At 34.2% G+C, this 9,871-nt stretch overlaps 1 protein-coding gene across 19 annotated transcripts in view; it reads left to right on the top strand.

Annotated features, from left to right (window-relative positions):
• Positions 1–72: 72 nt before the first annotated feature.
• LOC745092 (uncharacterized) overlaps positions 73–9,871 on the top strand; it is a 125,386-nt gene continuing 115,587 nt past the window's right edge. For 13 of the 19 annotated variants that reach the window (XR_010150730.1, XR_010150724.1, XR_010150720.1 and 10 more), the window contains exons 1-2: positions 134–360; positions 6,558–6,652. The gene's annotated coding sequence lies outside the window, so the exon portion shown is untranslated. Of the gene's footprint in view, positions 361–564; positions 1,014–6,557; positions 6,653–9,871 lie in introns of those variants that run through there. The other 6 variants (XR_010150717.1, XR_010150718.1, XR_010150733.1 and 3 more) reach the window with 6 other exon arrangements.

The raw sequence follows: 9,871 nt of genomic DNA, 5'->3' as shown, positions 1-9,871 counted from the left end.
GCATGTGCCTGGCGGGAGGAGGGGGGGGGAAGGGTTGGAGTTTGCGCATGCGTAAAAATGTCGGGAAAGCAAGAGAAGGGGGGTTAAGAGGCGGTATTGACAGCTGTGGAGGCAGCCCGCGTTCCCGGCATTCCCCGGGGCGGCGGGGTTGGCTCTAACGAATTTGAATGAGGAGCCTCAGCGCTTTCGGCGCCATTTTCGAGTGATGCCTGATCTCATCAATCTAGCGGGAGAGACAGGATAACCTGTCCGAGAGTATAGCGCCACTATGACTCCGCCGGAAAAATTACTTTAAAAATCGCCAAAAATTACTTGGAGCAAAGGGCAGTCGGCGGAGCTTCGCCAAGGCTGGCGCAGTCGGTAAGAGCCTGAAGAAGTAGCAGAGCGGGACTCGGGAGGTGGCAGTGGTGGGACCCGCAGGCAGTGGGGGGTGCAGGGAGTGGGCGCGGGGTCTACTCTCACTTAATCGCGAAACATCCGAGGAAGTAGGGTTAGGGGCAACTTGGGCGTCTGCGAGTGGGCGGCGGCGGGCGGAATGTGGCGGGAGCGCGGAGAGACGGGGCTGTGGGGGGAGGGGAGCTGCAGTTTGAGCGGGACGCGGACCGGCTGCGGCGGAGCAGCCGCCGCCCAGCGGATCTGTCAGCAAGACCCCCCGCCCGGGACCGGAGCCGGGGACGGCGCACTGCGGGGTCTCTGCAGGCGGCCGCTCCTTGACAGGAGGACTGGACGCGCGCCCCTCCCCCATTTCCGAACCGGGCCGCCTTTTCTCGCCGTTTTCTCGACCCGGTGATGGCCGTCATCTCGTGACAAGAAACTTAAGGTCGACAGAAAATTCAGGACCCGGAGTCATGGGTCCCTCCGGTGGGTCGTGGCAACAGTCCCCCCCGCCACCGCCCGGCACCCATCTATCTATATTGTCTTTTGACGCTGAAGCGTGAGGTGCCCCAGGAATGAGAGTTTCCCAAGCCCTGGCTGCCCTCCCCCGGCGCGCTGGGTCCCCGTGAGGTCTCTAGGTAGGTAGGACTGGCCGCGGCTCGCGCTTCCAAGATGGGGCAGGGGCAGGGGCAGGCTTTTGAGGTTGTAGCGGGCTCTTAGGAAAGATGCTGGACTTTAGCTTCTTTCTGGGGATTTTTGTCATTTGCTCTCGCAGCGTTGTCCTTTCTCAAAGGGGAGGAGTGTTCACGGGTGAGATGAAAGATGGGGCTTCGAGCTAACGATTTCCTTCTCGTGGCTATTTCCTCCGAGTCGCACTTTCTTAGAAGACTTTTTTCTTCCCCGGTGTTTGAAACATGTCGCAAGGAAAAAAGCAATCTGTGAAACTGTTAATGTTTTCCTCCCCCAAAAGTCTTTACCCGGACAACTTAACGGTAATTTTGCGATCCCCACCTTTTCTTGACGCTGAGGAGGAGGGACGAGAGTTGTTATTTGTCTTTCCCTTCGGTGATTTTTTTCCCCCCTTAGCTGGTGGTTTCTATCAATTCTTACTCCACAGCTCTTGAGTGATGTGAGCCAGTGACGGCATTAACTTTAGGTAATACTTTTATGGCCTTTGTAAAAATCCCGCGTTAAGGATGTATTAGATCTTGAGTTCTTTTCCGCGCTGGAGGCACCACTAGATTAACCCTTTGCCGGTGTATTGCGTGTGGGGCGCACGGCTCTGGGTTGCAAATATTCCGGAGATGATTTTTGCAGCAGCTATTCTGTTCAATTGTTCGCAAAGAGGAATAACGCTTCCTGGGAACCGCAGTGACACGCTTCTTTAGGACTGCCTGCCTACAGAGTTTTTCCCCGTGGAATTGATATAACGATTGATTTATTTCTTATATTCTATGAAGACTAGGGGACCCGCCCTCGCTTAGAATGTTTCCCGGAGGAGAATAGAAGAGTGCAATGTGATGTTTTTCAAATTGTGTCTAACGGAGCTCCCTAAACTCTGGACTTGTTACCCCCTGATTGGCTGGAAGGAAGCGGGCCTGGGGGGTTTGAATGTTGAACGCTAAACTATAATTCTCGACTTTACGAAAAATTATACTTTTAGCCAGAGAACCACGGAAATAGCTACGAAACGTTAGGACGAGAGTTTAGAAAAAAAGTTGGTTTTTAATAGTTTTTTTTCCTCTCAGAAAGGATTTTCGTGTGGTTCTCAAATGTATATTAAAAGTAAAACTGAAGAGGCTGTTTTCGCAAAATTATGTTTCTGCTGGTTGAAATTACAAGACTTTTATATATTTGTCACTGTTCTTTATTGGTTAAAAACTGAGTGAAAAATTTAGTTTTTTTCCTTTGATAGGAATTTTTCACCTTAAACTACATATATTTGTTGGATGCAGATTACCGGACAGTTGTTTCTTTTATTTTGATGCAAAGAAACTTTAATTTTCTTAAGGTTCACGAATGATCTTTTTAACATTTTCCATAAAAATTGAACATCTTATTTAAAAAACTTTTCGCATCTAGTGAAAATATACATTTTGCTAATTCAGTAACTGCAGTGAACTAAAACTTTAATTTACAAAACATTTATGTTTCTTAATTTAGACAACAGGTAAGCACAGGTGCGTATATATTATTTAGTTCCTTTGATAAATTCATTATGAAGAAATATATTGTATACAACAGTGTGGGTGTGCTGTTTTTTATCTGGTTGATTTTCAGTTGATTTTTGTTCGATGTTGCCTGAGACAGCCTCAATATATTTCCATTTATTACCGAGCTTGTCATTCCATTTAATTGCATCTTGATAAAAGGCAGGTGTCGTTTTCAAAGAACAGCGGTGAACTCACTGATAAACAGCTGTAGATGCTTTGAGAAACAATTGTTTTAATTTAATAGACGTTTATATTCTTTTATGAATAGTAGTTAAATTTTGAAGCTTATAGTGTGTATGTTCGCATTAAGTCAAATACGCATTGTTAAAAAATATTCAAATAAAAAATCTTATGGCTTTTATAAATCTCTGTAGGGCTGTAAATATAATTTATATTAGTAAGTGGAATAGCTGAGTTTATAATTCATACTATTTTGTACTGCCCTCATAACAAGAATTGTGATAACAGATCCCTTTTCATTACTTTTGTTCAAAGCTATTTATTTTGGGTCATCTTATGAAAATTTCATAGAAGGTGCTAATTATCTTCTCTATAAAATTTGATTTAATGAAATTTTAGGAGATCTCATTTCTATTTTAAACGTAATTATACCTAAAGTACCAGAACTCCTGGGTTTTGCTTTTTACTGATGGTTTTTGTTTTGAGTTTTGTATTCTCATTCAAATTACGTGAGTTTTGGGAAGAGTTGGGGGCAAGCTTTAAATTCCACCAGGCTGGTTAAGTATAACCATACATTTTTAGCACTTTGGTTTATGGGATTTTTTGTTTGTTTAGGGGGTAATGGGTAAAGGATTGTTTGTTTAATAAGCCATTTTTAAAAGAAGTGATTCCTTTATTTAAAATACATCACTTCAAATTTGAGAATACACTAGCGCCTAAATAAAATCCACAGCATTCAAAATATTTTCACTTTTATGTGATGCTATATAAGAGGAAGATTTTGGTTTTAGACTTGTGGGCATATAGGTATAAGTTACAATATATGTGTATTTTTTAATGTTTATGTGCACTTATCCATATTTCTCTGTAGAAATTGACAGTTGTAATTTATTTTGTATTACAAAGTCATTTATTACCATAGGAAAGCAACTGCGGGGTGTGGTGTTGCTATAATAGGTCACCCCTTTTTAAAGTTATGTTTACCTATTGTGGGGGAAAGGGGACTGGTAAGGTATCAGTCTTCCTGGTAGCATTGATTTTCATTTGTTTGCCCCCACACTATTTTTAAAAATTCAAATAAAAGTGCAGTTTCAGACTTTTTTAAAAATACTGTTGACCTGTCTTAGTTGTACATTCAGAAAATGTAGCCTCGGGTGTTTGTATGTAACACTGCATATTTTTTCTAATCAGATTAATATGAGTTTTAATGTTTAGCATGAACTACAGCTAAGGATAAAAATTTTAAAGTAGCTTTCCTAGTCTAGATTCCTGGTTTCATCATGCTTTATGTAGTACATTTTTGTTTTTTTTGTTTTGTGGAGACTTGTGTGTATTTTTGTTTGTTTGTTTGTTTATTGGTAGGTAGTAACTATTTGGAATGTCACAGAATACTTAAAGCCAGAAATATGGGTCAGTTGATTTGGTTTACAAAGTGAAAAAAAATTCCCAGAGACTGTATTAGATAATTATTATATATGACACATTAGCTTTCTTCAAAAGAAGATTATAAATTTATAGTTTCGAAAAATTATTCTATAAAAATTTCTCTTATTTTAAAATATTACCTAAAATTGGCTCTTGTCTTTTTTTTCTTCTGTCTAATGAAGCTTAAAAATTCACATATTAATTTCTTTTTAACCCCTTTTTAGAAGACACAGATTTTTGGTCTGATTATAACTAGAAAACACATCTTAGAAAAAATTGTCATATATATAGTTTCGTGGGGGTTTTTGGTTTTGTTTTGTTTTTAATTCAGCAAACTTTGAAACATTGTATGCCAGGCAACTAATTTTGGCACATAATTAGAGCTCAACTATGACTTGCTGAAATTTTGTAGCCCCAAATCTCATAACACCAAAGGAAATCAGTAATAAAATACCACTTTATTTCAAATAAGCATTGAAAATGAGATTAAGCATTTAATTTTTGGAAGTGACAGTATTAGAACTTTAATGTCATGATTGTCTTAAGAGTAACAAGATAGATTTTTAGAATATCACATTACTATTATATGTTTGTTTATCTCATTATTTGCAAGTACAAATGATTGTAGATCATATAAATATTACTTTCTGGTGGGGAACTGAATGTTTTTTATTTTTTTGCCTCGGTTGGTTTTTTGTTTTTATTTTTTGGTCTGTATTAGAGATGCTTTAAAGGATCTTCCTTTTAGAAAGACAAGTTTTAAATATTGAAATTGATATTAAATATATATTTGAATATTATTAATATTTCTTATCAAATTATAAGAAGTTTACTATACCTTTGGTTAATCCTGCCTTATTTCAGTAAAGAAAATTTGTACTGGAATAACTTGTAGTGGTTTCTAAGAATAAATAGTAAGCTCTATTTTGTAATAGATTTTAGATTTGAGTTTTACTATTTGAAGGTTTTTTAATATTGCCTTTTTTATCATACACATTGGTTTATTATTTTATTTATATCCAGACCTCTTTTGCTTCTTATTGGTTAGTATTTTTCGTCTCCCTACTATTTAAAAACTTAACATTTGGCATGTAGTACATTTTGTTTTCTACTATTTTCCTTCTCTGATTTTTAAACTTAAGATACCTTAATTTTCAGAGTGCTCAAATATAGAAAACTGTCTGTCTTTTGAGGAAGACTGTGTATAAATGATGGTAATTTTTTAAAATGTCATGGTATTTGGATTGGTGTTTATGAGTTATGGATGATTGTGTCGGTTTTGTCATTAAACAATCAAATATTTGGCAACAGAGGAATAAAGGTTTTTTTAGGTTTTACTCTTTCATTTTCCTAAGCTATTCTTAAATATAACTGGAAAATTTATTCAGAGCATTATGATTTACATGTAATACATGATACACCTTTGGTAATTTAATATTTTTATACAGCCGATTGCCACTGAATCATTATAATTCAGAAAGGTGAAAGAAATGAAAAAAAACACTTAACATATATTCAGTTACATCTCTTAGAAACATTAAAAAACCATTTGGTCCAGTAGTGGTCCATTTATTATATGTAAATATGTTAACTTGTTAAAAAAAAAAAAAAACTCCACATTTTGGTCTGTTAGGACTGTAATGTATTAAAATATTTGGAAATACTGATATTTTTCACTTAGGCTTGGCAGTAGACTAAAGTTGAAAATAATGGTAAATTCTTAGCGGCATGGTGGCAGGCACCTGTAATCCCAGCTACTCGGGAGGCTGAGGCAGGAGAATCCCTTGAATCCAGAAGGCAGAGGTTGCAGTGATCCTATATCGCACCATTGCTCTCCAGCCTGGTCAACAAGAGCAAAACTTCATCTCAAAAAAAAAAAAAAAAAAAAGAATGGTAAATTCTGTCATCATTAAAACATTTGATAATTTGGAGAGAAAGTAAAATTTCGTCCCTGTCCCTTCAGTAACTTTTTTAACTGTGTGGATTTTATGAGTTTTACAAGTACAAACTACATTTCTGATATTTTCCTTATGAACTCCTCTTGTACCAGTCCTCTAACAGCTACCCGCATACACACTCACCCATACTACTTTGAACATGAATGCCCTAAAGAGAAATGAAAGCAGAAACATATTAATCTGATTTGTTTGAAGAGGCTTCGGATGATAAAGCATATCACAGGTGTTTCTAATCAAGTTATTTCTATTTTTAAAACATTTTCAAGTTAGAGCTTCTCTGAACATTGGCAAGATTAGGGTCATTTTGAAGACCATACCTCTGTGTTCAGGGATCAACTGTGGAACTGCAGGAGATGGAAATCTGTTGAGTGTCTTCATGCTATAATACATGACATTTTTATTGCAGGTTTTGACCTGTAGCAGAGAACCAATTCTGGAGAACAGCCTCACTTCTTTGATTGAATACTCACATAATGCACTGGAACATGACATGAGATTAAGGTATACTAACGAATTTTAAAACCATATAATTTTATGTCTTTGCAATATAATCGGACTAGACAATTGGTAAAGTTGAAATTTTTACGTGAACTAAAATCAATAAGTAATTACTCATAAACAGAAATCATCATATGAAGTGGCCATAGCTGAGTTGTCTAGCTTACTAAAACTCCAGATTTTTTTTTATACAGTTAATGTTCTTCTCAGCATCCTAAGGTCTAACTCCAACTGAATTTATTCCAAAAATATGTATATATAGTAATTTTTATTTTCTTAAGGTTATTACAGTGTACTCAGTAAAATATGAACTTTTCATCTTATAAAATGGAGAGTTTAAATCAAATGGAATTTAGTGCTTAGCTGTTTGACAAGTGGAAGAGTAGTAGGTAGAGCCTGCAAAATTAGGTAAAATTGATGAGAATATTTTAAGAAAATGTAAAGTATTCCAAGTACTGCCCTAACCAAAAGTGGCAATATGGTCGAAACTGAAAAAACCACTTTCTTAAGCAGAAATTACTAGTATCTTACTCAACATACACTGAGTAAAATATTTCAGTTGTTAATATCAAAAGTTGCAGACTCTAAAAATAAAATTGTAGAATCCCTAAACCTCCAGTGATTTTTATAGTTTTAGTTGAAAATTTCAGACAGTATTTAACTAATACAACTTTCATTTTCTAAAATGGTAATCTGGTATAGTGAAAATGAACTTATTGAACAGTATTACTAAGTATTACTTGGTTAATTCTTTCATAGTAAAGTATTAATCTTATATGTACATATATGTGTGTGCGTTTATTTGTGTAAAAACTATTTGCTAAAGTAAGGTTCACTAACATAATACAATTTTTTTTAATTTTTTCACCTAAAAATATTTATATACTTAGAGGAAATGTCAAAGGTTTGTTTTCATGAGAAAATTATTATTTAGTCTTAAGAATGAAGTATATCATCACGATCATAGAACTGCTTTTAACTTCCAACAATGTAAAATTTTTAAAGATGAATTCTGAGATGTGTTTAAGAGTGAATGTTGAAATACATATCAAAATACTAAAAACTGAAATTTGATATTTCTATATTGTTGGATATTAGGTAGATAATCTAGGAATGAATCAATTAACAGTTGAAGTTAAATAAAATGTAAAGATGTTTAGAAATCAGAGTTTAACATAAGGGTGAAGTTTAGATACTTTTATATTGGTGTCATACTGTAATGTGGTTCAGATAAATATGAGGTATGGAATGTCTTCATATGTTTGATTTGAGATTTTTATGAAAAAGCAGCTTAGTTTGAATAAAATGAAAATAAATACAATTTTTCCCTCACTGACTTAACAGGTATTTTTCAGGTTAGAGAACATTAAGATGAAAAGTGGAAAATACAGTTACCTGAGTATCTGGGGGAAAAAATCCAGGTTCAGTTTGTCACTTTCAATGCAGGTATCTTTAGAACAGCCTTAATGAGTTAAATAGGAAAAGAGAGACAGCATTTGAGTTTATATGGTAGATAAGATATAAATCCACAGAGTCGTCCAAATTTAGAGAGTTTGTGATTTGTGATCTTTGAAGATATCAAAACTTACTTTGAACACAAATATTTAGCATCATATAATTGTTCTTCCTATAGTTATTATACTGGGTTATAAACTTGTAATAATTTAGCTTAGTAAATAATTTCATATCTAAAAGAATCAATACAAATATTAACAGTTTACTTGTATTTGATCAATTCTTACAGGGTGAGAAACTTTAACCTAATTAGGAGTATGGGTTATTTTAGGAGGCCAATTAACAAAGAGTTCAACTGCTGTGTATGATTGGCTCTCTTTTAACTACCCCTTGTAAGACATTTTGTAAAGATTTTGACCGTTTTAAATTTGCAAACCTGATTATCTAAATTTAAGCCTTGATATATAGTTAATTCTGTTGGAATTTGGGGGAAGAGATTTATTGTGTTAATTTTTATCTTTTTTTCAGTGATTTGTATCTCATTTTTTCAATATTTATGTTTTTGGCTAAATGCACAATCAGGGTTAAATAACATTCACTTTTGGGAAAAATTCTTAGCTGTCCCTAAAATACAGTTATACCATCATTGTTCCTGTCTTACTGAAATAGTTTTTTTAGGATAGAAAGAATATTTGAATAAACTAGAATAGAGGTAACAACATATCTACATATGAAGGAACTTAAAATTATTATTTGTCAGAGATGTATAATGCTAGTTTATAAGGATATGTTACATTTTAGGCAGTTTGTCAGCTATGACATTTTAATAGAGGTTTTATATATTGCTGAGAATTTGTTAAATAATAGATACAATTAACTTTTTAAATAAAAGTTTTAAAAATATTTATTTGAAGCAGTTTTGTTCATGTGTGTATTTTGTGTTTTTTCTTAAACTAGCAAATAACATCCTTAACCTCTTTCAGTTTTTCTTCAAATGAGATCTAATGTATCAGAATTATATTTTCTGATAAGCATTTTTCAAAGGGTAATATTTAATTAATGTGAAGGTTTAAAATTAAATACATTTTGAAATGAAATTTCTATTCACAGCACCACAAACCACACTTTTGATACTTCATTAACATATTATTTGACTTAGTTTTACTTTCCTATTTTCATGGTTAGAATCTTAGAGGAGAAATGTGAAGCATGTTTCACATGTGGCTGCTGAGACTGATTAATCCCACTGGTTAATAGTTTATTAATCCATTACTGTTTCTAAGTGTCTGAATTTTTAAAAATCTTGCTTGAGGATTTGCTGTTAGTCTTTTTTATTTTATAGCCTTCATACAAAACAAATATATTTAAAGTATCTTGTTATCCTCTGGTCTTCAGAATTATTTTTATTATTATTAACATTTTTTGTTCCTCATTGAGTTGCTAAGCAGAAAAATTTTTCAATTGTGATAAAAATAGAAGATTGGGGTTGGGTTTTGATTTTTTACAAAATATCTAAATTTAAAATATTGTTACTGTTTCATACTTTTATTTTAAAATGTCTCAAACTTAGCCTTCTTGATTAGGTATTATTATTTAAACTTACTTGTCAGTTCTAGCCTATGTGGGTTTTTCTTTTTAATAGTTTATAGATCTCCAAATTTTTCTGACTTTTTATATTTTTCTGAATCACAAGTTGCTTAAGGTTCTAAAAGATGAGTTGCATTTACAGTTAAAGCTGTAAGTCTATAAATAGCATCACATTACATT

This window comes from Pan troglodytes, chromosome 14, assembly GCF_028858775.2.
Source record: "Pan troglodytes isolate AG18354 chromosome 14, NHGRI_mPanTro3-v2.0_pri, whole genome shotgun sequence".
NCBI classification, from domain to species: domain Eukaryota; kingdom Metazoa; phylum Chordata; class Mammalia; order Primates; family Hominidae; genus Pan; species Pan troglodytes.
The sequence above is the reverse complement of the archived record's forward strand: the minus strand, read 5'-3'. Positions and strand labels throughout refer to the sequence as shown.